This window comes from Cervus elaphus, chromosome 21 (genome assembly GCF_910594005.1).
Source record: "Cervus elaphus chromosome 21, mCerEla1.1, whole genome shotgun sequence".
NCBI classification, from domain to species: domain Eukaryota; kingdom Metazoa; phylum Chordata; class Mammalia; order Artiodactyla; family Cervidae; genus Cervus; species Cervus elaphus.
In genome coordinates this window covers 3,970,657-3,996,007 of record NC_057835.1, presented here as the reverse complement: position 1 = coordinate 3,996,007, position 25,351 = coordinate 3,970,657, and the positions used below count along the sequence as shown (strand labels likewise).

The following is a 25,351-nucleotide window of genomic DNA, read 5'->3' as shown; positions in this document are numbered from 1 at the left end:
TAAAGGAAATCAGTCCTGAATATTCAGGGTCTGAAAAGACCCTGATGCTGGGAAAGATTTAAGGCAGAAGGAGAAGAGGGTGACAGAGGATGAGATGGTCAGATGGCATCACTGATTCAATGGACATTAACTTGGGTAAACTCCACAAGATGGTGGGGGACAGGGAAGCCTGATGTGCTGCAGTCCAAAGAGTCAGGATATGACTGATCAACAGCAACAAGATTGTGTGTATCCAGAGAAGCAGAGAGGGCTTCCCTGGTGGCTCAGTGGTGAAGAATCTGCCTGTAATGCAAAAGTCTTGGGTTTGATCCCTGGATTAGAAAGATCTCTTGGAGAAGGGAATGGCAACCCACTCCAGTATTCTTGCCTGGTATATTCCATGGACAGAGGAGCCTGGTGGGCTACAGTCTATGAGGCCACAAAGAGTTGGACATGACCGAGAGGCACACACACCCACACAGAAGTAGAGGGGAGTTTCTGGTTGTGTTTGCTTACATTATACACACTTAACCAGCCGTTTTCAGAGCAGTGGTGGATTGACTGAAGCTGTCCCTGAAACAGATGTGGGGCAGCAGTTGGCTTTGAGCTCCCATAACCAGCATGATGGTTTAGGGGGCTTTTCCAAGATGGGGGCATTTGTTTGCCTTGTACAAACAATTCAGATCCTTGAGCCAGCTGTGCCTCTATTTTTCCTCTCTGTGGTCCCTCTTCTGCAGAGTGATTCATGGCAAGTTGTGGACCATTCGTAGTGCGTGTCACAGAGCATACCGTGATAAAAATTTAGCCCTGTTTATTAGTGATCCAGACATTTAAAATTTAAGTCACATACTTTACAACTACTAACATAGTTGAGCTCTGTATAGCCAGTGAACAAGTAAACACTCTGTATTAGACCAGATTCTTTCCCCGTCATTCTTAGTAAGGAATCTGTTTTCTCTAGTTTTAAAAAAAATTCGTATTAATTTTTCACCCACAGAAAAACTGGTAGAGGATTTCTATACGCCCGTCACCTGGCGACACCTGATGTTACTGTCTTGTATAACCACACAGTTGCAAAACCATGAAATTAGCCTTGGTACAATATTATGAGCTAACTTGAATTTAACCTGTTTTTCCTCTAAGTCCTTTTTCTATTGATGGTTCTATCTAGGATCCCACATTGAGTTTACTTGTTATTTCTCCTTACTCTTCTGCAGTCTGTAGTTTACTTTGTCTTTTATAACCTTGATGTTTTTAAAGAGTATTGATTGATTGTAATTGTGTCAGGTGTCCCTTGGTTTGGATTTGTTTGATCTTTTCTCACGTAGGATTGAAGACACAGTTTTGGCAGGCAGACCACAGAAATGATGGTTCATGACGTTGACCCCCATCACTCAGTTCAGGTGGTGTCTGCTGGGTCTATGCACTGTAGAGTTACTGTTTTCCCTTTTGTAGTTAATAAATATATTGGGGGCGATATTTTGAGATGCTGAAAACCCTGTTTTTTCTTGAGCTTTTGCCAGTGACAGCATCTGTCGGTGGATCTTGCCTGCAGCCGTCATTACTGTGGTATTCTAGTGGTGAGTTTGTGTTTCCCTCTTTCTCCATTTGTTTCTGGAAATCTTCTAGAAGAGCCGCCCCTGCTCCCCTTCTGTTAATCCTTTTTTTTTTTTTTTTTTGGACTCAGAGAAACTTATTTCATTCTACATATCTTTAAACAATTTGTTTATTTGGCTGCAGCAGGTCTTAGTTGCAGCGTGCAGGCTCTCTAGTTGTGGCACACAGGCTTAGTAGTTGGGGCTTGCGGGATGAGTTGCTCCAAGGCATGTAGGATCTTAGTTCCCTGATTAGAGATCGAACTGACATCCCGTGCAGTAGAAGGTGGATCCTTAACCACTTGACCACCAGGGAAGTCCCCATTGTATAGATTTATCTCTTAATTTAAAAACATTATTTATTTATTTATTTGTTTCTGGCTGTGCTGTCTTCATTGCCGCCTGTGGGCTTTAGTTGCAGTGGAGCAGGGGCTACTTTTCTCTGGTTGCGGTGCACGGCTTCCCGGTGCAGTGGCTTCTCTTGTTGTGGAGCATGGGCCCTAGAGATGCAGGCTTCTGACGCTGTGGCACACGGGGTAGCTGCCCCATAGCCTGTGGGGTCTTCCTGGACCAGCGATCGAACCGTGTCCCCTGCATTGACAGGTGGATTCCTAAGCCCTGGACCATGAGGGAGGTCCCTCTACAGATTTTAATCTAGTGTTCTTATCATTTATTTTGTTGCTCGGATGGTACCACATGGGCCATTGGTGCTTCTTCAGGCTGGCTCGCCTGTAACAAGCCCCTTCCTTTTCTGAGCACCTCCTTACTTTCTGACGTCACAAGATATTCCACACTCATCTTGTATCTTCCTTTCCTCAGCTCTAGAATCAATGACTTCTCCAAGGAGCCCGGGTTCCTTTTAGAAACCAAGTTCTGGTGCTGGGCTGCTGTGGTGTTACTACTACTAGTTCCCCTCCCTGCACAGAGCTGAGAATGATACATGTGTGTGGCCACGCATGTTTACACACGTTGATATTTCCGTGTCTGACTTACATGCATATTTTAAAAAATGAATTTATACTGATACACGACAGATTCTAGTCCAGTACCACAGGGTTTACTTTTAACCTACTCTCTCTTCTTTGTAACTTTTTTCCCTCCAACACTGGGAATTGCAGTTCTTGTTATCTGCTGTGTTGATGTTACTTCTGTTCTTCCCAGCCACCTTCAGTATGGTCGAGGGCTTCATTTATAATACAGTTAGGTTTATCTTTTAGGGCTTCCATTTTGGGTTTCTTCCTTCTCTGTGGTTTCGATCAATACTTGGTATCTTAGCACTGTGTAGATATTCAGAATGAGAGGATAGCTCATCTGTTGGATTTGGGAGATTTTGTATAGAATTATTTATTTCAGAGGATTATGCTTACCTTTGTGAGTCAAGGAGTATTGCTCTGAAGGTCCACTGGGACGTAGAGAAAAGCTCCAGATGCTTTATGTTAAAAATGCTGTCACCTGGCTAGCTAAATCTAAATTGATGTTCCATTTTTGCAGTTTAATTTTTATCAAAATGGACTAATTTATTGCACATATATTGTACCTCGTTGGTTGAAGAGCAGTGAATTTCATTGGAAACAATATTTCGAAACAAGCCCTGTGGAATTTGGCATACATGATGAAGGAAATGGAAACATTCTATTTAATAAAGTTACTTATTTTTTACCTTCTAGCATTGTTATAAGTGTGTCTTTTGAAAATAAGTGAGTTGTTTTGAAGAATACATTTCTGAAATAGATATTTGGAGTTTGTTCACAAATTATTTGACAGTTCAAGGTATCTAGCATTTTCAGTTACATTTTTGAGCTCTTTAATAAAAATTTTGCTACTTCTGATTCTTGTGTTAGTAAAAATTTTACTACTTCTGATTCTTTTGGGTAGAAAATGAATAAAATCAGAGAAAAAGATCAATGAAATCAAAGTCATTTGGAGCTTTTACTTTGCATTCTGGATTTTACACCAGAAGAGGAATGAAGCCAGCCCAAATTTCTTTATTTGCATATCTTTATACATTTTTTTTTCCCCTTAGTGTCAAAAAGTAAGTTTAGTACAAAATCCTCATGGAACCAAGCCATACATTTCAAGATACTTAGCATTTTCTGTTTTTTTGAGCTCTTCAATAAAAAGCCCTGATAAAATTTTGCACCAAGGAGTCTTTCCTAACCTTGACTTTTTTCAGGGGAAGCTTGTCATTGGACACAACATGCTCTTGGATGTCATGCACACGGTTCATCAGTTCTACTGCCCTCTGCCCGCGGTGAGTGACCTGTCAGCCTGTGTTAAAAATTCTCATCTTCAATACTGAGAAAGTGTTCTTTGTGGGGTGCCGTTCCCTTGTCTGCACCAGTCCCCGAGGGACAGTCTCCTGCACTTGGTTGAATGTTTTTGAAGAGATTTTAAAGGATCTTCGGACATCTGCCATTGCTGGAGCGAGGTTAAACATTTGTTTCGTCTTGATGCCGGAGGTTTGTTTGCTCAGTTAGTGCTGAGCAGGGGTTGCTGAGCCGCAGATGTGGTCTCCGGGTTTGATACTGCTAACGTGAGCCACAGCAGGGCGCTGAAGCAGGGGTGGCTGGGGTAGGGGTGGGGGGCGGGGGTGGGTGGTGGTGCTAGAGGTCTGTAGACTGGGTCAGGTTGTGTAAAAGTCTTGGTTGCTTCTTGCAAGGTAACCCTTAGATTCTCTGTGGACCGTGGTGTTTTGGGACTCTTGGAGCCGTGCGGTCTCAGGGCACCAAAGCACAGAGTCCGGGAGAAGGGCTTCTCTCTGTCTCCTCCTCTTCGCTCCCTGACTGCCTAGGGCCTCATCTTACTGCTGCTCATCACTGCAGTGCCTTGCCTTCATTTACTCCCCCTGTTTTCTGTCCTTCAGTGACCTCACCCGCCTTCTAGAACTTCAGTTGGAGACACCGACATCTTCCTCTCCAGCTGGCATCTCTCCTCAGATCCGGTCACAGTTTACGCTGACCCCGCACGTCTCTACCTGGGTAGCTTTCAGAATGAGTGGGGTTTAAAATTCATGTGTCGCAAACAGGGTGTGCAACTTAACGTAACCTTTCTCTCCTTCTGTCTCCAAACCCGTTCTTCCTCCTGATTGCTTTACTGTAAATGATACCCAGTCACCAACATGGTTTTTAACATCCGTTTTGGCTCTTCCTCTGTCCCCCAGATCTGGCCAGTTAGAAAATCCTGGCAGTTTTGTCTCCAGGCTGTCTCTCACATCTGGATTCTTTCCATTTCAAGTAGCAAGTAGCCTTATTCCTCATCTGAAGATGGCAAACTCCAGGCAGGATTCCCTGCCTCACTTTAACCTTCAGCCCATCCTTTAAACAGAGGTTGGCAAACTTTTTCTATAAAGGGTCAGATAGTCAAATATTTGGGGCTTTCCGGGCTGCCTAGTCTTTGTCAGGACTCTTAAGATGGTCATTGTCACCTGAAAACTGCTGTAGAATGCAGTGTGTCAACAAATGGGTATGACTTTGTCCCAGAAAAATTTTATTTAAAAATAGGTGATAGGCCAGATTTGGCCTGCAGACCGTGGTTTCCAGCCTCTGCTTTAAACTATCATACCGCCAGATTTTTTTTTTAATTGGAAGATAATTGCTTTTCAATATTGTGTTGGTTTCTGCCATACAACAACTCGAATCAGCTCTAATTATATATATATCCCCTCCCTCTTGAGCTCTCTTCCCTCCCCCGACCCTATCCCTCTAGGTCATCACAGAGCACCAGGCTGGGCTCCCTGTGTTACACAGCAGCTTCCCACTAGCTAGCTGTTTTGCGCATGGTGGTGTATATATGTCAGCGCTACCCAATTCATCCTACCCTCTGCTTCCCCCGCCCTGTCCGCAAGTCCATTCTCTACTGCTGTGTCTGCGTATACCACCAGATTCACCTTTTATGGCTTCTGGATTGGATGATACCTACTTTAGAGTTCAGTGTCATTTATACATCTGCAAAGCCTCAGTTACTTCACGTTTCTCACAATGCGTCGTTCCTTCAGCATCTTGATTACTTTTCTTTGGAAAATTCCAACACTGAGTACCGCAGGTCTATTGGGAAGCCTGTTCCTATTTCTGCAGCCTTAAGATTGTCGTTGCTTTTCATAAAAACTGCATCACCCTCAGGGACTCAAAGGCATCATAGTTGTGAGCCTCAAAACAAACATGATGGGTGTGAATTTGCATTGTGTAAATCTAAAGGGCTAATGTTAATTTCAGAGCTGTCACTCCTTATTGACTGAATAGTAGTAGCCTTTCTCACGGCTTTTTGACCTTCAGAGCAGTGAAGTTATCTGTAAGGAAAGTGTATTTAATGCTGTGTTTATAGGTGTTTCAGACACCAAACAGAGCTTGGCTTGTAACAGGCATTAAGTACTGATTTAACAAATGAGTGTCTTCCAACTGTGTCAGCTTTGTAATCTCCTGATGTATGGCTCTGTCCACATCACTGACCCTGAGTTAAATTCTGAGTTAATCCCATGTTCTTTGTTTTTCTATACAGTTGATTCTTTTTAGCCTGGCATTATCAAGCCTTCTGTGATCTGGCCCAACCTTCTTGTGTAGTCTGGACCCGTTTTTGTCCTTCCTCCCAGCCAGACTGGCTCATTTTTCAACCCCCAGAAAACGTGTGCTTTTGCATGTCTGTAATTTTTGGTATATGAAATCCTTCAACTTGAATTTCCTCTGGCTTTTCTCAGTGTTTGCTATTTACGGCTTTACCCATCTTACCCAGGTCCAGTGTGTGCCTCTTTGGGTGTACACCTTTTCCCTGCTTGCTGCCTTGCCCAAGAGTGATCTTTCCTTTCTCTGAACTGCCAGAGAACCGTGTACCTCTTCTGTTGCATAAATGTTGCCTTTACATCTTATTCCACTTTTCTCTCTAAGTGATTCCCTCCTTGGACAGGGAGTGTGACCTTTTTATTATCTGTGTCTAAATGCCTAGCATAGCCTTTGTATGTAAGGACTAAATAAATGTTATCTTGCATGTAGCTAGTTTTCAATCAAATTCTACTGGAAAGAGAATATGACTTATTGCAAAGTAGAAGGTGGGTTAGGGTAAGTGGTTTTTTTTTTTTTTTTTTTTTTTTAATCATCTGGTTACATGCTTTATTTTTTTATTTTTTTTAATTTTTTTATTAGTTGGAGGCTAATTACTTCACAACATTTCAGTGGGTTTTGTCATACATTGATATGAATCAGCCATAGATTTACACTTATTCCCCATCCCGATCCCCCCTCCCACCTCCCTCTTCACCCGACTCCTCTGGGTCTTCCCAGTGCACCAGGCCCGAGCACTTGTCTCATGCATCCCACCTGGGCTGGTGATCTGTTTCACCATAGATAGTATACATGCTGTTCTTTTGAAACATCCCACCCTCACATTCTCCCACAGAGTTCAAAAGTCTGTTCTGTATTTCTGTGTCTCTTTTTCTGTTTTGCATATAGGGTTATCATTACCATCTTTCTAAATTCCATATATATGTGTTAGTATGCTGTAATGTTCTTTATCTTTCTGGCTTACTTCACTCTGTATAATGGGCTCCAGTTTCATCCATCTCATTAGGACTGATTCAAATGAATTCTTTTTGACAGCTGAGTAATATTCCATGGTGTATATGTACCACAGCTTCCTTATCCATTCATCTGCTGATGGGCATCTAGGTTGCTTCCATGTCCTGGCTATTATAAACAGTGCTGCAATGAACATTGGGGTGCACGTGTCTCTTTCAGATCTGGTTTCCTCAGTGTGTATGCCCAAAAGTGGGATTGCTGGGTCATATGGCAGTTCTATTTCCAGTTTTTTAAGGAATCTCCACACTGTTTTCCATAGTGGCTGTACTAGTTTGCATTCCCACCAACAGTGTAAGAGGGTTCCCTTTTCTCCACACCCTCTCCAGCATTTATTGCTTGTAGTCTTTTGGATAGCAGCCATCCTGACTGGCGTGTAATGGTACCTCATTGTGGTTTTGATTTGCATTTCTCTAATAATGAGTGATGTTGAGCACCTTTTCATGTGTTTGTTAGCCATCTGTATGTCTTCTTTGGAGAAATGTCTGTTTAGTTCTTTGGCCCATTTTTTGATTGGGTCATTTATTTTTCTGGAATTGAGCTTCAGGAGTTGCTTGTATATTTTTGAGATTAATCCTTTGTCTGTTTCTTCATTTGCTATTATTTTCTCCCAATCTGACGGCTGTCTTTTCACCTTACTTATAGTTTCCTTTGTAGTGCAAAAGCTTTTAAGTTTCATTAGATCCCATTTGTTTAGTTTTGCTTTTATTTCCAATATTCTGGGAGGTGGGTCATAGAGGATCTTGCTGTGATTTATGTCAGAGAGTGTTTTGCCTATGTTCTCCTCTAGGAGTTTTATAGTTTCTGGTCTTACATTTAGATCTTTAATCCATTTTGAGTTTATTTTTGTGTATGGTGTTAGAAAGTGTTCTAGTTTCATTCTTTTACAAGTGGTTGACCAGTTTTCCCAGCACCACTTGTTAAAGAGGTTGTCTTTTTTCCATTGTATATCCTTGTCTCCTTTGTCAAAGATAAGGTGTCCATAGGTTCGTGGATTTATCTCTGGGCTTTCTATTCTGTTCCATTGATCTATATTTCTGTCTTTGTGCCAGTACCATACTGTCTTGATGACTGTGGCTTTGTAGTAGAGTCTGAAGTCAGGCAGGTTGATTCCTCCAGTTCCATTCTTCTTTCTCAAGATTACTTTGGCTATTCGAGGTTTTTTGTATTTCCATACAAATTGTGAAATTCTTTGGTCTAGTTCTGTGAAAAATACCGTTGGTAGCTTGATAGGGATTGCATTGAATCTATAGATTGCTTTGGGTAGAATAGCCATTTTGACAATATTGATTCTTCCAATCCATGAACACGGTATGTTTCTCCATCTGTTTGTGTCCTCTTTGATTTCTTTCATCAGTGTTTTATAGTTTTCTATGTATAGGTCTTTTGTTTCTTTAGGTAGATATACTCCTAAGTATTTTATTCTTTTTGTTGCAATGGTGAATGGTATTGTTTCCTTAATTTCTCTTTCTGTTTTTTCATTGTTAGTATATAGGAATGCAAGGGATTTCTGTGTGTTAATTTTATATCCTGCAACTTTACTATATTCATTGATTAGTTCTAGTAATTTTCTGGTAGAGTCTTTAGGGTTTTCTATGTAGAGGATCATGTCATCTGCAAACAGTGAGAGTTTCACTTCTTCTTTTCCTATCTGGATTCCTTTTACTTCTTTTTCTGCTCTGATTGCTGTGGCCAGAACTTCCAACACTATGTTGAACAGTAGTGGTGACAGTGGGCACCCTTGTCTTGTTCCTGATTTCAGGGGGAATGCTTTCAATTTTTCACCATTGAGGGTGATGCTTGCTGTGGGTTTGTCATATATGGCTTTTATAATGTTGAGGTATGTTCCTTCTATTCCTGCTTTTTGGAGAGTTTTAATCATAAATGAGTGTTGAATTTTGTCAAAGGCTTTCTCTGCATCTATTGAGATAATCATATGGTTTTTATCTTTCAATTTGTTAATGTGGTGTATTACGTTGATTGATTTGCGGATATTGAAGAATCCTTGCATTCCTGGGATAAAGCCCACTTGGTCGTGGTGTATGATTTTTTTAATATGTTGTTGGATTCTGTTTGCTAGAATTTTGTTAAGGATTTTTGCATCTATGTTCATCAGTGATATTGGCCTGTAGTTTTCTTTTTTTGTGGCATCTTTGTCTGGTTTTGGAATTAGGGTGATGGTGGCCTCATAGAATGAGTTTGGAAGTTTACCTTCTTCTGCAATTTTCTGGAAGAGTTTGAGTAAGGTAGGTGTTAGCTCTTCTCTAAATTTTTGGTAGAATTCAGCTGTGAAGCCATCTGGTCCTGGGCTTTTGTTTGCTGGAAGATTTTTGATTACACTTTCGATTTCCTTGCCTGTGATGGGTCTGTTAAGATCTTCTATTTCTTCCTGGTTCAGTTTTGGAAAGTTATACTTTTCTAAGAATTTGTCCATTTCATCCAAGTTGTCCATTTTATTGGCATAGAGCTGCTGGTAGTAGTCTCTTATGATCCTTTGTATTTCAGTGTTGTCTGTTGTGATCTCTCCATTTTCATTTCTAATTTTGTTAATTTGGTTCTTCTCTCTTTGCTTCTTAATGAGTCTTGCTAATGGTTTGTCAATTTTGTTTATTTTTTCAAAAAACCAGCTTTTAGCTTTGTTGATTTTTGCTATGGTCTCTTTAGTTTCTTTTGCATTTATTTCTGCCCTGATTTTTAAGATTTCTTTCCTTCTGCTAACCCTGGGGTTCTTCATTTCTTCCTTCTCTAATTGCTTTAGGTGTAGAGTTAGGTTATTTATTTGGCTTTTTTCTTGTTTCTTGATGTAAGCCTGTAATGCTATGAACTTTCCCCTTAGCACTGCTTTTACAGTGTCCCATAGGTTTTGGGTTGTTGTGTTTTCATTTTCATTCATTTCTATACATATTTTGATTTCTTTTTTGATTTCTTCTATGATTTGTTGGTTATTCAGAAGTGTGTTATTTAGCCTCCATGTGTTTGAATTTTTAACAATTTTTTTCCTGTAATTGAGATCTAATCTTACTGCACTGTGGTCAGAAAAGATGACTGGAATGATTTCAATTTTTTTGAATTTTCCAAGACCAGATTTATGGCCCAGGATGTGATCTATTCTGGAGAAGGTTCCGTGTGCACTTGAGAAAAAGGTGAAGTTGATTGTTTTGGGGTGAAATGTCCTATAGATATCAATTAGGTCTAGCTGGTCCATTGTGTCATTTAAAGTTTGTGTTTCCTTGTTAATTTTCTGTGTAGTTGATCTATCCATAGTTGTGAGTGGGGTATTAAAGTCTCCCACTATTATTGTGTTACTATTAATTTCCTCTTTCATACTCGTTAGTGTTTGCCGTACATATTGCGGTGCTCCTATGTTGGGTGCATATATATTTATAATTGTTATATCTTCTTCTTGGATTGATCCTTTGATCATTATGTAGTGTCCTTCTTTGTCTCTTTTCACAGCTTTTATTTGAAAGTCTATTTTATCTGATATGAGTATTGTGACTCCTGCTTTCTTTTGGTCTCCGTTTGCATGAAATATTTTTTTCCAGCCCTTCACTTTCAGTCTGTATGTGTCTCTTGTTTTGAGGTGGGTCTCTTGTAGACAGCATATATAGGGGTCTTGTTTTTGTATCCATTCAGCCAATCTTTGTCTTTTGGTTGGGGCATTCAACCCATTTACATTTAAGGTAATTATTGATAGGTGTGGTCCCGTTGCCATTTACTTTGTTGTTTTGGGTTCACGTTTATACAACCTTTCTGCATTTCCTGTCTAGAGAAGATCCTTTAGCATTTGTTGAAGAGCTGGTTTGGTAGTGCTGAATCCTCTCAGCTTTTGCTTATCTGTAAAGCTTTTGAGTTCTCCTTCATATCTGAATGAGATCCTTGCTGGATACAGTAATCTAGGTTGTAGGTTATTCTCTTTCATTACTTTCAGGACGTCCTGCCATTCCCTTCTGGCCTGGAGGGTTTCTATTGATAGATCAGCTGTTATCCTTATGGGAATCCCTTTGTGTGTTATTTGTTGTTTTTCCCTTGCTGCTTTTAATATTTGTTCTTTGTGTTTGATCTTTGTTAGTTTGATTAATATGTGTCTTGGGGTGTTTCGCCTTCGGTTTATCCTGTTTGGAACTCTCTGGGTTTCTTGGACTTGGGTGGCTATTTCCTTCCCCATTTTAGGGAAGTTTTCAGCTATTATCTCCTCGAGTATTTTCTCATGGCCTTTCTTTTTGTCTTCTTCTTCTGGAACTCCTATGATTCGAATGTTGGGGCGTTTCACATTGTCCCAGAGGTCCCTGAGGTTGTCCTCATTTCTTTTGATCCTTTTTTCTTTTTTCCTCTCTGCTTCATTTATTTCCACCATTTTATCTTCTATCTCACTTATCCTGTCTTCTGCCTCCGTTATTCTACTCTTGGTTCCCTCCAAAGTGTTTTTGATCTCATTCATTGCATTATTCATTTTTAATTGACTCTTTTTTATTTCTTCTAGGTCTTTATTAAACAATTCTTGTATCTTTTCAATCTTTGTTTCCAAGCTATTTATCTGTAACTCCATTTTGTTTTCAAGATTTTGGATCATTTTTATTATCATTATTCTAAATTCTTTTTCAGGTAGATTCCCTATCTCCTCCTCTTTTGTTTGACTTGGTGGGCATTTTTCTTGTTCCTTTACCTGTTGGGTATTTCTTTGCCTTTTCATCTTGTTTAGATTGCTGTGTCTGGAGTGGACTTTCTGTATTCTGGAGGTCTGTGGTTCCTTTTTATTGTGGAGGATTTACCCAGTGGGTGGGGTTGGACGTTTGGCTTGTCAAGGTTTCCTGGTTAGGGAAGCTTGCGTCAGTGTACTGGTGCGTGGAACTTGATTTCTTCTCTTTGGAGAGCAATGGAGTGCCCAGTAATGAGTTTTGAGTTGGGTCTACGTGTTAGGTGTGACCTTGGGTAGCCTGTATGTTGACATTCAGGGCTATGTTCCTGTGTTGCTGGAGAATTTGCGTGGTATGTCTTGCTCTAAAACTTATTGGCTCTTGGGTGGTGGTTGGTTTCAGTGTAGGTATGGAGGCTTTTGGACGGTCACTTATCACTTAAAGTTCCATGTAGTCAGGAGTTTTCTGGTGTTCTCAGGTTTTGGGCTTAAGTTTCCTGCCTCTGGATTTCAGTTTTATTCTTCCTGTAGTCTCAGGACTTCTCCAACTATACAGCTCTGATAATTAAACTTCTAGGTTAATGGCGAAAAGATTCTCCCCCGTTAGGGACACCCAGAGAGGTTCACAGAGTTACATGAACAGGAGAAAAGGGAGGAGGGAGATAGAGATGAGTAGGAGGAGAAAAAGGGGGACTCAAGAGGAGAGAGACAGATCTACGCAGCTGTCTGTTCCCAGAGTGTTCTCGTATCTCAGACACCTACAAGGATTCACAGAATTGGATGGGGAAGAGAAGGGGAAAAGAGGAAATAGAGGTGTTCTGAGGTAGAAAACAGAGAGTCAAGATTGGGAGGGAATAATCTTCGGTTTTAAGATAGGGCTTCTCTTTTTTTTTTTTTTTTGTAAGGTTATAGTGTAGTGAAGATGAAAATGAAGAGTAGTAGAGGAGTACTAGAGGACTTTAAAAGAAATAAGAGAAAAAGAAAAATAGAAAATAGAACAGAAAAAGGAAAGAAAAAAAAAGAAGAAAAAGGAGAAGAAAAAAAAAGAAAAAGAAAAAAAAAAAAAAAGAAAGAAAGAAAAAAAAAAAATTTTTTTTCCCCTAATTAAAAAAATCGTAAAAATCTATGAAAATGAAAGTTAAGGAGTAATGGGGGAGTAATAGGGAATTTTAAAGGAAAATAAAAGAGAAAAAATAAAAAAGAAAAATATAAAAAGAAAAAAATTTCTTTTTTTTTTCCTTACTTAGAAAAAACAGAAAAATAAAAAAAAAAGTAAAAATATGTCTAGGAATTTCTCTGGAGCTGTTGCGGTCAGTGTGGGTTCAGCTCAGTTTCAGATAGCTCCTCGTTCCAGCTTGCACTTCTCGATATCTACAGGGCCCTTCCGGTGAAGTCGGTGTTTTCTTCAGGGATTTTAATCTGTTGCACCAGTCCCTTCTGAAGCGGTTCCCTTTGTTTATTTGGCTTCTGTTTGCCGGTCTCTTCAGAGGCTCATTTCCGCCCTGACACAGGCGGCCGGAGGCGGACTCTTATTCAGGTAGCTAGTTCCGTTGCGCTGCTGGGAGGGGCTGACGCTGCGGGGGCGGGGCTGACGCTGCGGGGAGGGGCTGGCCCTGCGGGGGCGGGCTGGCGCTGCCGGAAGGGGCTGACGCTGCTTTCTCTGTCTGCGCTGCTCAGGCTCCCGGCTGTTCTATATGGAGCGCGCCCCGCGCTGCGCGAGGTTCCAGCCCTCGGGTGTTACACAAAAGCGCGGAAGGAAAAGCTGCGCCTGCTCTCTGTGCCTTCCCCGTCAGAGCGGTCCAGGCAGCCAGGGGCTTGGTGGGCGCGCTATCCCCAGGTGTGGCGCACCCACTCCCTTCCGCGGACCCAGTCTCAGTTTCCGCTGGCGCCAGGCGGGTGCGCGCGCCTTCCGCCCTCCGCGTCCCCAGCCCCAGTCCCCGCCCCGCGCCGGTCGGGTGCCTGCACCCTGTGTCTCGCCGCGACCTTCCCCTCCCCCCTGCCTCCTGCCTCCGGCGGGGCTGGGCCGGTCCGCAGCCTGCGAGCTCTTCTCGGGACTTTCCCCGTCCCTTTGTTCTGCGAACGGCCGGCAGTGTGTTCCGGCCGGTCAATTTTCTCTCTCTCCTTTGGTCTCCCACAGTTCAAGTTGGCACCTCACAGAAGCTCCCCCCGATTGTCCTCAGGGCACTCAGGCCCGGACCCTGGCCCAAGCAAGGCCGCCTAAGACTCCCTTCCCGGGACGGGTCTCCGTCCTTAGCTCTTTTGTCTCACTTTTTATCTTTTATATTTTGTCCTACCTCCTTTCGAAGACAATGGTCTGCTTTTCTGGGCGCCTGATGACCTCAGCTAGCGATCAGAAGTTGTTTTGTGAAGTTTGCTCTGCATTCGGTTATTCTTTTGATGAATTTGTAGGAGAGAAAGTGGTCTCCCGGTCCTACTCCTCCGCCATCTTGGCTCCTCCCCCCGGTAAGTGGTTTTATCCCTTGCTTTATTACTAAGGCCCGAGTATGTTATATAACTTCTTTGTGTTCTGTCATTGTCAGAAGGAGAAAATGGTTTTCTTCCATCCACCTTTGGAAGAAGTGATGACAGGAAAGGAACAAGCCTAATTAAAATGATAGAACTTTTACATACACTGTTACCAATGTTGTATTTAAAAGTGCACTAAAGAATCTATATTTGGGGGCAGGTTTTTAGGGGAAGAGTCTTTTCTTAAAAGTCTTGCTACTTCATTCAGCATGACCTTTTAGAAGGCATTGGTCTACCTTGCTATATGCTGACCCTGGAACTGGCCATAATTCTAATTTTTTTCTTGCTTGTGAGACTTTCTAAACTGAGAGATTACACTCTTTATTGTCTTTTTGTTTGACTTAGCACTGAAACCGCTTATTCGTGTATTGTTCATTAATTTAACGATAGCCATTGAAAAGCTGGTAAATACTTCAAGCTAGCTAAATACAGACTGTATTTACAGGCTCGAAAAGCTAATGGGAAATGGCAGTTTCCTGTGAAGCATGAATAACGCTGAAGAGAACTGTAGTCACAGTGGGTCAGGAGTATGAGTAGGCAGTGCAGTATGGCAATTATGTATATAAATAAGTTAATTCAAAATGAGAGCAATCTCATTCCAGCTCTAGACTTCCTGATCAAATAAACTTGGGAAATGAATTGCCTAATTTAGGCATTTGCTATTGGTGCCACTTAAGCAATTTTCCAAGTAGTTAAAGTAAGAATCATGTGTATTGGAAAGTCTCTGTTTTAGTGGCCATTTTAACCAATATTTCAGTGGTGTTTCCATTAAAAGTATGATCCAATTTACAGTATGTCCATTTCCTGCATGAACCACTTTATTTTTTTAAGAATTTTATTGAAGTACAGTTGATTTGTAGTGTGTTCATTTCTGCTGTACAGCGAAGTGACTCAGTTAAACATAAATATTCCTTTTCACATTCTTGTCCATTATGCTTTATCACAAGATACTGTGAACCATTTTATTTAAATAACTCTACATGTCTCACTTTACGGTGAGTTGTGTAAGAGAAGTATTACTGATAGTTTTCTACATATAATAGAAACCCTTTTCCCGAACTCTTCTGTTTCAGCCATAAAATGCTCACATATCTATTTTGTTTATGCAGAATTTTAGTATCAGGTCATATGATTCCCAATCAGTGAGGAATTGCCCAAATTTTTAGATATTAGTGAGAAATGGGCCTGACAGTTTAGCTTCAGGGGCCTGTGTTGGTATCATGGTTTGAGAAGAGAACCATGGGACTTGAAATATTTGTTTTAAATATTGCAAATATACCAGTAAAATCATAACAGGTCACGTTCTTGTTTTTTAGGACTTAAATGAATTTAAGGAGGTGAAAACATCCTTAAGGTAAATCTGGAAAAATCCCCAGGTAAGCTTTCCTTGAGGATTTGCCTTTGGTTTAAAACAGCCATCTGGGCATCCATAATTACACAAAGGTATACAGTAATTTATTAAAACCATTAGATCATGGTCACAATTCAGTTTTCATAAGCTGGAAAATGGCTTAATAGCTCCACCTTGCTGATGGTTTGCTTTTACAAATGTTGATGATGTTTGTTGTTAAAATGTAAAAATCAGAATTTGACCCAAGGATGAAAATGGACAGCAGCTGCTTTTTTTCTCATCCTGCCTCCCACTGTCTGAGGGACCTGTGAGGTCTGCTTGAGTTGGCGCTTACCTGCCTTGTCTGTTGGGTGAACCTTGTCACAGTGAAGCATCCAGTTGAGGGTATTCAGTTGAGTATTGAAGACGGTTGAATATATAGTTGGATAGAGTTGGATATGTTGAGAGTAGTATTCTGTCATCGGTCAAAAACTGTCTGGCTAGAGAACTCCTTTTTCTCAACTTTGTCAGTGCCTTAGCCTGTTGGTGTTGTCCATGGTTAGTATGGTGTGTTCTGATAGATCCCACGTCAGCCGCATGGAGCCCTCAGAGCAAGAGTCTGTATCCGAGGACCTGTCTGCAGAGGACTTGGAGCAGTTGCTCTTTCAGCCAGACTGTTTCTGCCCAATTATCTGCAGTTACTCATATTTATGTGAGAGGAAATAGTATTTTCATACGAGTGTGTGTGTGTGTGTCTCTTTTTTTTCTATTGCAATCTCTGAAGCAGAGTAGTGAGAAATAACAGTTGTGTGAGACTGCAAATGCAGGTTTTGACCCTCTAGGATACTATATGGTACAGATCTGGATAGTGGTAGGAGAGGATGAGAGCTTGGGAGCATCAGCCCTGCAGCAGTGTTTGAGCCACGTGCAAACACATGAGGATGTTTGACTTACCCCGATGTCAGTGTGAGCCCGCGCCCTCTGGAACTTCTGTTCCAGAAGTGGCTGTGGGCTTCCCCGCAGCCTTGTGATGAAGTGCCCGGATGAGGGGACCTCATCCACAGTCCGACGTGGTGGAGATGCAGATGACTGATGTGCCTAATGCCCCCGTCCACTATTACTCATTGGAGTAAAGTACATTTTGAACATTGCTGTCCATTGTTTACCTTTTTAAAAAATTCTTCTGTTTTTAGGCTCTTGGATACAAAATTGATGGCCAGCACACAACCTTTTAAGGTATTTTAAAAATCAGAATTATTATTGATAAATTACAGTTTGAAATTTTCCAGATTGCTGCTTACAGCTTTAGAATTCTGGTCAATTAATGAATGTCATTTTCCAATACACCTTCCCCTTAACCACCTTTTGTTCTCTGAAAAAACAAAAAAGATAAAAAAGAAATTGAGGAAAAGACTAGAAATAAATACATCAAATGTCAATAGCAGTTGTCTTTGGGTAGTGGAATTGTGAGGGTTTTTTCCTTCTGAATGTAAATTTTTAATGTTAAAACATATAATGAATTTTTGAATAGATTACAGATGCATACACTCTTTCCTTTTCCTTATTTTACATATTTTGGGTATATAGTCTAATCAAGAGAATTCAGGTAAAAATATAATCATTTGCTTCTTTCTGAAGTGACTTTATATGGCTGAGTGAAATGAATGCCAGAACAGTATAGCTTTCTGGCCAAAGGTCTGTAGATACTGAACACATCTATAAAAACTTTTCATGTGGCTGTACTTTCCATATGGTGGAAATTAAACTTGTGGTTTCTCTCTTATATTGAGAAGAAGGACTCCTGTGTTTCTTTAAAGAACACAAGGGGGCAGTACTAGGTACTTCTTTTTTTTTTTTTTTTTTGGTACTGATTGTTCATGAATCTCTAGTAAATGTTGCTCTGAGACGATGACAGCTCCTCCCTGTGTTTCCTGGTTTGCAGGATTATCATTAACAACACATCCCTTGCAGAATTGGAAAAGCGGTTAAAAGAGACACCTTTCAACCCTCCTAAAGTTGGTAAGAATATAAATGATCGTAGAAAGCTCCACACTCTCAATGATAATTATGGATGTCTATTATGGAAGAAAGGTAAAACTATTCTAGAAACTAAATAAATTGTACATTTATAAATTTTGGCTGAATTAACTTGCTCATACCCTTGGTTGAGTTGCTGTTTTCTAAATAAAGATGGTCTTCTAATCCTAACTCTACCTTGCACGGGTAGGATTGGGTAGCCTGTTTATTAAGAAGTTTAGCAATGGCATCTTCAGGACTTTTTGTTTCTTAATCTTGGAATTGTCCCCAGACTTTATGGGTCTTCCTTTTGGTTTAAGCGAAGACAAAGAGCTGGTGATTAATTGTCAGGGGTAGAGTGAAAATATACTTTTTGTCTCAGGAAAGCCCAAGAACTGGGTTTACAGATGAGGAAGGAGGGGGCTTCACCTCTGCCTCCTTCAGAGGTAGCTTAGGCACTGGACAGCAGTGGTGAGGAAAACCAGAGAAGGGAGGGACGTTTCTCCGGGGTGGAAATGTTTGCCCTATCTGGCCATGGTTCCACCCATGTGTTTTGGTGAAACTTCCAGGTGTTAGTTACTTCCTTGGTTCCTGTTGATCTTAGTCATGCTGCTGGTATTGTAATTAACATCCCATTAGATGTAGCCTGCAGCTTCCTGAGAAATTGATAACAGGGCTAATGGCTCAGAAATTGACAATGGAAGGTACTAAAGCAGCCAGGAATACAGTTATTTGCTTCCCTTTCTGGAATAGTCCAAAAAAGGAATTAAGAAAAGGGTGAGGGGAGAAAACCTAGACCTTTCCTCTAATAATATAATGGGCAGTATAATGGAAATAATTGATTTTGGAAATAAGTGTCTCAGCTGGTAGTAGAATAGAGGCCATGACTTAGTTGGCTATCACATTAAAAGAGTTTTTTTTTTAAGCTTAAAATCTAATATTCGATACTTACTGAGGTTAAAGAATTCTTGCTTAAAGAGCATTGTATTGATATAAAAACAATTATAGCTTTTTCATTGTTAATTTCCACTCATGCTTTTGATTCTGTTGTAACATTTTTGATACTCACTTACAAAATGGTTCTAGGAAATAACTATTTATGAATTACCGTTTTATCCCGTTATTTCTACATAATATTCCAGTAAGGAGAGTTTAGTCTAAAGCAGGTTCAGCAAACCTCATTCTCTCAGCATCTGTGAATATCATTGTGACCAGAGAGGCATGTCATAAAACTGTCTCTCCCATGAAGATGTGCCGTGTTTGCACGGGCAGCATTACAGCAAATTCTGATCTGTTTTTGGACTTGGTTGTGCTTTCCATCTTTGTATCTGTGAGCTCGGAGACATAGTGAAGGACACTATTGACTTGAACTGCCAACCTTGATGGGAATCTTTGGCTTTTGGGGAGGGTGAGCTGGAGTATTGTCAGATAACAATTACAGAGTGTTTACCATGTACCAAACGTGGCATGAGAGCTTTACTTAAGTGAGCTCATTTGATCCTCACAAAAGCCTCACAAGGGGGCTCTGATTGTCATTGCCCTTCTACCATGGTAGAGGCCCGGAGGGGGCAACGTGTCCCAAGATCACACAGCAGCTAAGTGATAGAGCAGAGATTCAAACTCAGACGGTGGACACTGGGGGCCATGCTCTTAGCCATTGCTCTGAGGTCCCCAGCCTCCAGGATCTAATGCCTGATGACCTGGGGTGGTGCTGATTTAATAATAATAGAAATAAAGTGCACAATAAATGTAACATGCCTGAATCATCCCCAAACCACCTTCACCCCCATGGAAAATTTGTCTTTCACAAAACTGGTCCCTGGTGCCAAAAAGATTGGGGACAACTGCTCTGAAATACCCCTTGCGTCCCAATCAGAGGAGGAGTCATGGTCACAAGAGTGAGTTATGCATGGTTGTAAATAGCATCCAACAGCATGCAGTTGGGAGGCCTGGGGCTGAGTCTTTGATAATGTAACCAAGACACTTCTCTAGTCCAGACCAAAGCCCTCATTTTCAGTGACTCTGTTATCTCAAGGTCTTGTGTGGAGAGAATTAAGAAGGAGATAGCTTTCTTTCTGCTTATTTAGGGTGTTTCTGCCGCACAGACATCTGGGTTTGGCAGGGCAGCATGCTTACCAGTCTTCATGATTTGTGATGACCTTGGGAAGACTGTGTTTTCTTTTTTCTCTTTAGAAAGTGCAGAAGGCTTTCCGAGTTACGACACGGCTTCTGAGCAGCTCCACGAGGCCGGCTATGATGCTTATATTACAGGACTGTGTTTCATCTCCATGGCCAACTACCTAGGTACACGCTGTACCTGCCTCTGTCAACACACCATGGTCCGGAGGGGACTCTTCCCTGTCTACCCTTTCCCTGGGATCCACTCAACCAATAGAAAGTGGGAGGGTTTTGAGGGAGGAGGGGGAGGGGGCTGGGTGGGGGTTGGGGAGTGCACAGGAGGAACCATCAAATGCTTACCTGGGGTTGTGGTACTCGGTCCACATGAGCACTTATTTTACCCTTGCGGAACCGTACTGTTGATTTCAAGATATTTTTTTCCTTTTTTTTTTCAAGATATTTTTTTCAGGCTTTGTCTCCTTGACTGTTTGTGATACTCTGTTTCTTTTCTTCATTAGGTTCTTTTCTTAGTCCTCCAAAGAGTCATGTATCTGCCAGATCAAAACTCATCGAACCTTTTTTTAACAAGTAAGTAATCAGAGTCCCAGGGCCCCAGCCTCCTCTCTTGGTGGAAAAGCCCAGTATCTGGGATGTTGGTGAGGGGTGACTGGGAGCTCTTGGGCATTTTTAGATAAGATATTCCTCATCTCTGGTGACTCAGATGTTTTTTGAAAAATAGAAGTTGACCTTTTCAAAAAGAATGTATTCAATATATTGGCTAAAAAAAATTAGAAAACATTATGAAAGGTAGCACATCTCTTCCAAGACAAAGGACTGACGGCTTCAGAGTTTAAATGTCCCACGAGGGAGACTCTGTGTATGTGTCTGTGTACACAGTCAGACCTATCTAACCCCAACAGGCTTTACAAGTGAGATTATTCTTCATGCTTACATTATTACCTAACTAAATAACGTCCTTTCTGTGAAGATGTTGGTTACACAAATGACTTCTGAGATAACCTGTGGAGCAGTTTTGATGGTCATTGCATCCCAAACCCTCATCTGAATGGATCCGGTGAAGTTGCACCTTCACCGTCGGAGGAAGTCAGTGTGATTGTAGGGAAACGTCTGCTTTCAGAGCATTTCCAAAGAATCTCTAGATTGTCACTTCAAAGCGAGGCTGGCGCTTTCTTGGCACAGTTGAGACTAAAGTTGTGAATGTGATCATCAAGCTGGCCACAGCCTGGCTTTGTGCCAGGGCCCCAGGCCTTCGTCTCTACCCCGGCTCTCTCCGCAGGGCTGGTTCTGGGAGGCTTAGGTGAGCCAGACAGAAATGGGCAGCCCACATCACTCACCATTTCTGAGAGAGCCATTTCAGGGTCGGCTTGGTGACGTCATTTCCTTATATTGTATGCGGCATTTTACATGTCTATTAGTGCTTTCCCAAGTAAGAATGCCGTCTCCTCCGGAGTTTATAAATTCTGGTATCACAGTGCTTGTTCATAGGTGCCATGCTGCAGAGTCAGAAGTTAATTCCAAACATCTGGATTCCTACAGGTTTGGAATTTTTGTAGTCTGAGTTAGTGAATTCTGTCATCCTGTGGCTTCTTCCTTTTTAAATCTTTGTTCTTTTCTGTGGAAGTTCAGAGGTAGATGTGTTTGATTTTTCAAAAACATCTTTCACTTCAAAAAAAGTCTTTCAAAGAGGATTGGGTAACAATGTAGTATATATTGAAAATTAAGTTGAATTTTTCTGCATGGAAAAGTAGTTCTGCCACCAGTTAAGTTCTTGCTATCTATCCAGTTCACAGTGGGATTTTCTAACCCCTTAACTCTAAATTGGGGGCAGTGTTTATCTTTGTAAATCTTAGGCCCGCTTATGGCATCAACCGTGGAACCTGTGAGTGACACTAAATACATTTGGATTGTGGCCTTTCTGGCATTTTTATGCATGTGATGTTAAGTTTGTCATTCAGCAGTAATTTGCAACTGGGGAGATGTTTACTTCCATTTAAATATTTAAAACAACAATCCTGCTTCTGCACTAAAATCAGCTCCTAATAAAGTCAGGTGATGGTTGCAAATGGGGGTAGATAGAGGATGTCTCTTGTTTATCAGTTATCTGTGTGGCCAAAATGAAGAGCAGTCAAAGTAGGCTTTGGTTTATAAGTTTAAGTGAAGTGAAAGTTGCTTAGTCATGTCTGACTCTTTGCAACCTCGTGGACTGTAAAGTCCATGGAATTCTCCAGACCAGAATACTGTAGTGGGTAGATGTTCCCTTCTCCAGGGGATCTTCCCAACCCAAGGATCGAACCCAGGTCTCCTGCATTGCAGGAGGATTCTTTACCAGCTGAGCCACAAGGGAAGCCCTTTAAAAGTTTAAATAAGACTTTATATATTTCTAGATCAATTTAGTATTGCTAATTATGGGCAAAGATATTACTCAGAAGAACTGGGCAGTAAACACATAACTTAACTTTAAAATGGGACTGGTGTCCATTCAGATTATTTTTTTGCTAAAACCTAGATGCATACCAAAAATAGTTGAGATTTAGGAATCTTCCTGTGATATTGCACTGAAAATTCTTGCCCAATTTGATTTTTTTCTCTATTTTTCCCTATCTGTGAAGGAAGAATTGTTTCTTTATCTTTGAAGGGAAAAAGATCCTAGCAGGATTTAAAGTGCAAAATAAGGACTATTTTTATTCTATATTGGACTAGCTTGGTTAAGTATAGCCACCCATTCTGAACCTGTTAAGAAAGTGGGAAAAGCAGTTGCTTTTGATGTTGTGAGTGGACGCATGTTCAGTTGCTCAGACGTGTCCAACTCTCTGTGACCCCTTCGACTGTAGCCCACCAGGCTTCTCTGGCCATAAGATTTCCCAGGCAAGAATACTAGAGTGGGATTCCATTTTCTCCTCCAGTGGTTCTTCCCGACCCAGGGATCAAACACGCATCTCCTGCATCAGCATGTACATTCTTTACCACTGCACCACCTAGGAAACCAATATTGACCTCATTCTTACTTAAAGGCAGGTTTCATTTATGATATTAAACCTTGATTTTGTTACTTTTCTTCAAAATTGCTCTTGTAAAAAGCTGTGCAACAATTGCTATCAGTGTTATCTCAAGCAGTTGATTTTAGAAGAATCTAAATCTTTCTGAGGGTTTATTTGTTTTTGTTGTTATTCAGTCACTAAGTCGTGTTGGACTGTTTGCAACCCCATGGAGCACAGCATGCCTCGCTTTCCTGTCGTTACCTCCCAGGGTTTACTCAGACTCATGTCCACTGAATCAGTGATGCCATCCAACCATCTCATCCTCTGTCACACTCTTCCTCCTGTCTTCAGTCTTTCCTAGCATCAGTCTTTTCCAATGAGTCGGCTCTTTGCATTAAGTGGCCAAAGTATTGGAGCTTCAGCTTTAGTTTCAGTCCTTCCAGTGAGTATTCAGGGTTGATTTCTTTAGGGATGACTGGTTTGATCTCCTTGCTATCCAAGGGACTCTCAAGAGTCTTCTCCAGCACTGCAGTTTGAAAGCATCAATTCTTTGGCGCTCAGCCTTCTTTTTGGCACCTGGCTTTTCTCAATGTAAGCTTAACCAAACACACATATCCCTAATAAGAATTTGGGTGGACATGAGATGACTTACACGTGTAAATAATATTTTGCTTTGCTCTCACAAGGTTTATGTTTAAAAAGTAGACCTTGAGTGGAGATAAACCCAGCCTATTTCTGCATTATTTTAAATTAGCATCTGACTGTGTTCGGTGTGCCTTTTGGGGAAGCTTTACCGAGTCAGCTATTGAGAAGATCCCAAGACAGTTGGTGCTTGAGCAGATTGCAGAGATGGAGTGTAGTACAGGGCACTTTCTAAGCCCGATTTGTCCAGGGAAATGTCCCGGCAGGACTTTGCAGGGTACCATTTGTCTCTTTCCTTTCCTGGGCTCCTTGTGTGTTTCTCCCTTCTTTTTTGGACTCAGAATGAAAGTCCTAAGATTGCTGAACGATGGAAATCGGGATGAGACCACTGCTAATGACAGGCTGTGTGCAGCGTGCTCTTCCTCTATGTTGCAGGCTCTCTGCTCAGGAAATGGTTTACCTTCTTTTATGACCTTGGTCAGTTTTCATCAATGCATAGAAAACCAGACTTAGAGAAGATCCTTTGGTCAAATCCTTTTAGGCCCGGAAGGAGCTAAAAATACTTTCTGCTTATACTTTTTATTGCACGACAGAAAGCACATAATCAGACTTCAGTGTTATGTTTTATTAACAGCCATCTGTTTCTGCAAGACACCTTGAGCGCTCTTGTATTAATAGATAACCTTTTATGAAGGGTTTTGGGGAAAGGTTATTTTCGATTTTTCTCAGTTCTTAGAAGGAGGAAGGAAATGAACATGTATCTTATTTTGGCCAGTCTCTAAGTAGTGGGATTAAAAAGGAAGAGGTGCCTGCACTCTACTGTAAAGGACAGCTGCGTCATGCTTGGCACAAGTGTTCTGATTTTTTTTTAATTTTCTTTTAGAAGTCTCTTGAATTTGTTACAGTATTGCTTCTGTTGTTTATGTTCTGGCTTCTTGGTGATGAGGCATGTGGGATCTTAGCCCTGGACCAGGGATCGAACTCACACCGCCTGCTTCAAAAGGCAGATTCTTAACCACTGGACCACCAGGGAAGTCCCACAGCATTCTGAATTTCAACGGGAGTCTTCCTAGGATGACAGGGCCATGTGTTCCATCTAAGCTGAAGATAAGACAATTCATTTCCTCCTCTGTAAAAACAGGACTGGAACTACCCCCCTCCCATGTAAGTTATAGAAGTCACATGAGATGCTAAAGGACTTTGATAGTTCCTCAGACTTAGTAGGTGGCCAGGGTCTATTATTTTCCTTTCCTGAAGTACAAGAGAATTTGACATGCTGGGAAATTCAAAACAGTAGATATGGTAGCAGCATGTGTTTTTGTTTTAAGTTTCATGATAGAGAAGAAAATGGATTGAAGTGCTGATTTAAAACTGGAGCAAATGTGAGGCATCCACTTTCCCTGTACTCACCTTTTAGTGTTTGCTTAGGAAAAATCAGAGGACAATGAAGTCTGTCAGATTGGTACATAATAGAAGCAAGATTGCTTTGATTTGAAGCATTTTAGAAAGTTTTGTTATGCAGATGAATCCAGCAATTTATGGAAGGTTGTATAGCTACACAACACAATGATAAGTGGCGAGTAGGAGGAATGATTACGGCGCCTGAGATAAAGCACACTGATGTCTTCTCCCTTTTCCTCCATGGAGAGCAGTCATGTGCGGGCAGTAAGTTCTTTCTGCTAATATGCCTGTGCTTCACCTTTAATATCAGAGAGATTTTTTAAACTGAAGGGTTGTAGAAAAACAAAATACTTCAGATGCGTGCGAAACCTCCTTTCACTGGTGCTGGACGGAACCACGCTTATTGTCTCAGTTACCAGCAGCCACCCTTCACGTTGAACCATGTCGTTCACTGGTGACCCACGTGTCCGGAAGTGCAGATCCTGCTTGTCTTTCATGAGAGCAGTACTTGGCCCCTGTAGGGCGGCTCTCACCTTACCCTCTGCGGT

At 41.3% G+C, this 25,351-nt stretch overlaps 1 pseudogene; it reads left to right on the top strand.

Annotated features, from left to right (window-relative positions):
- Positions 1 to 25,351, top strand: part of LOC122679146 — a 193,589-nt pseudogene that overhangs the window by 29,229 nt on the left and 139,009 nt on the right.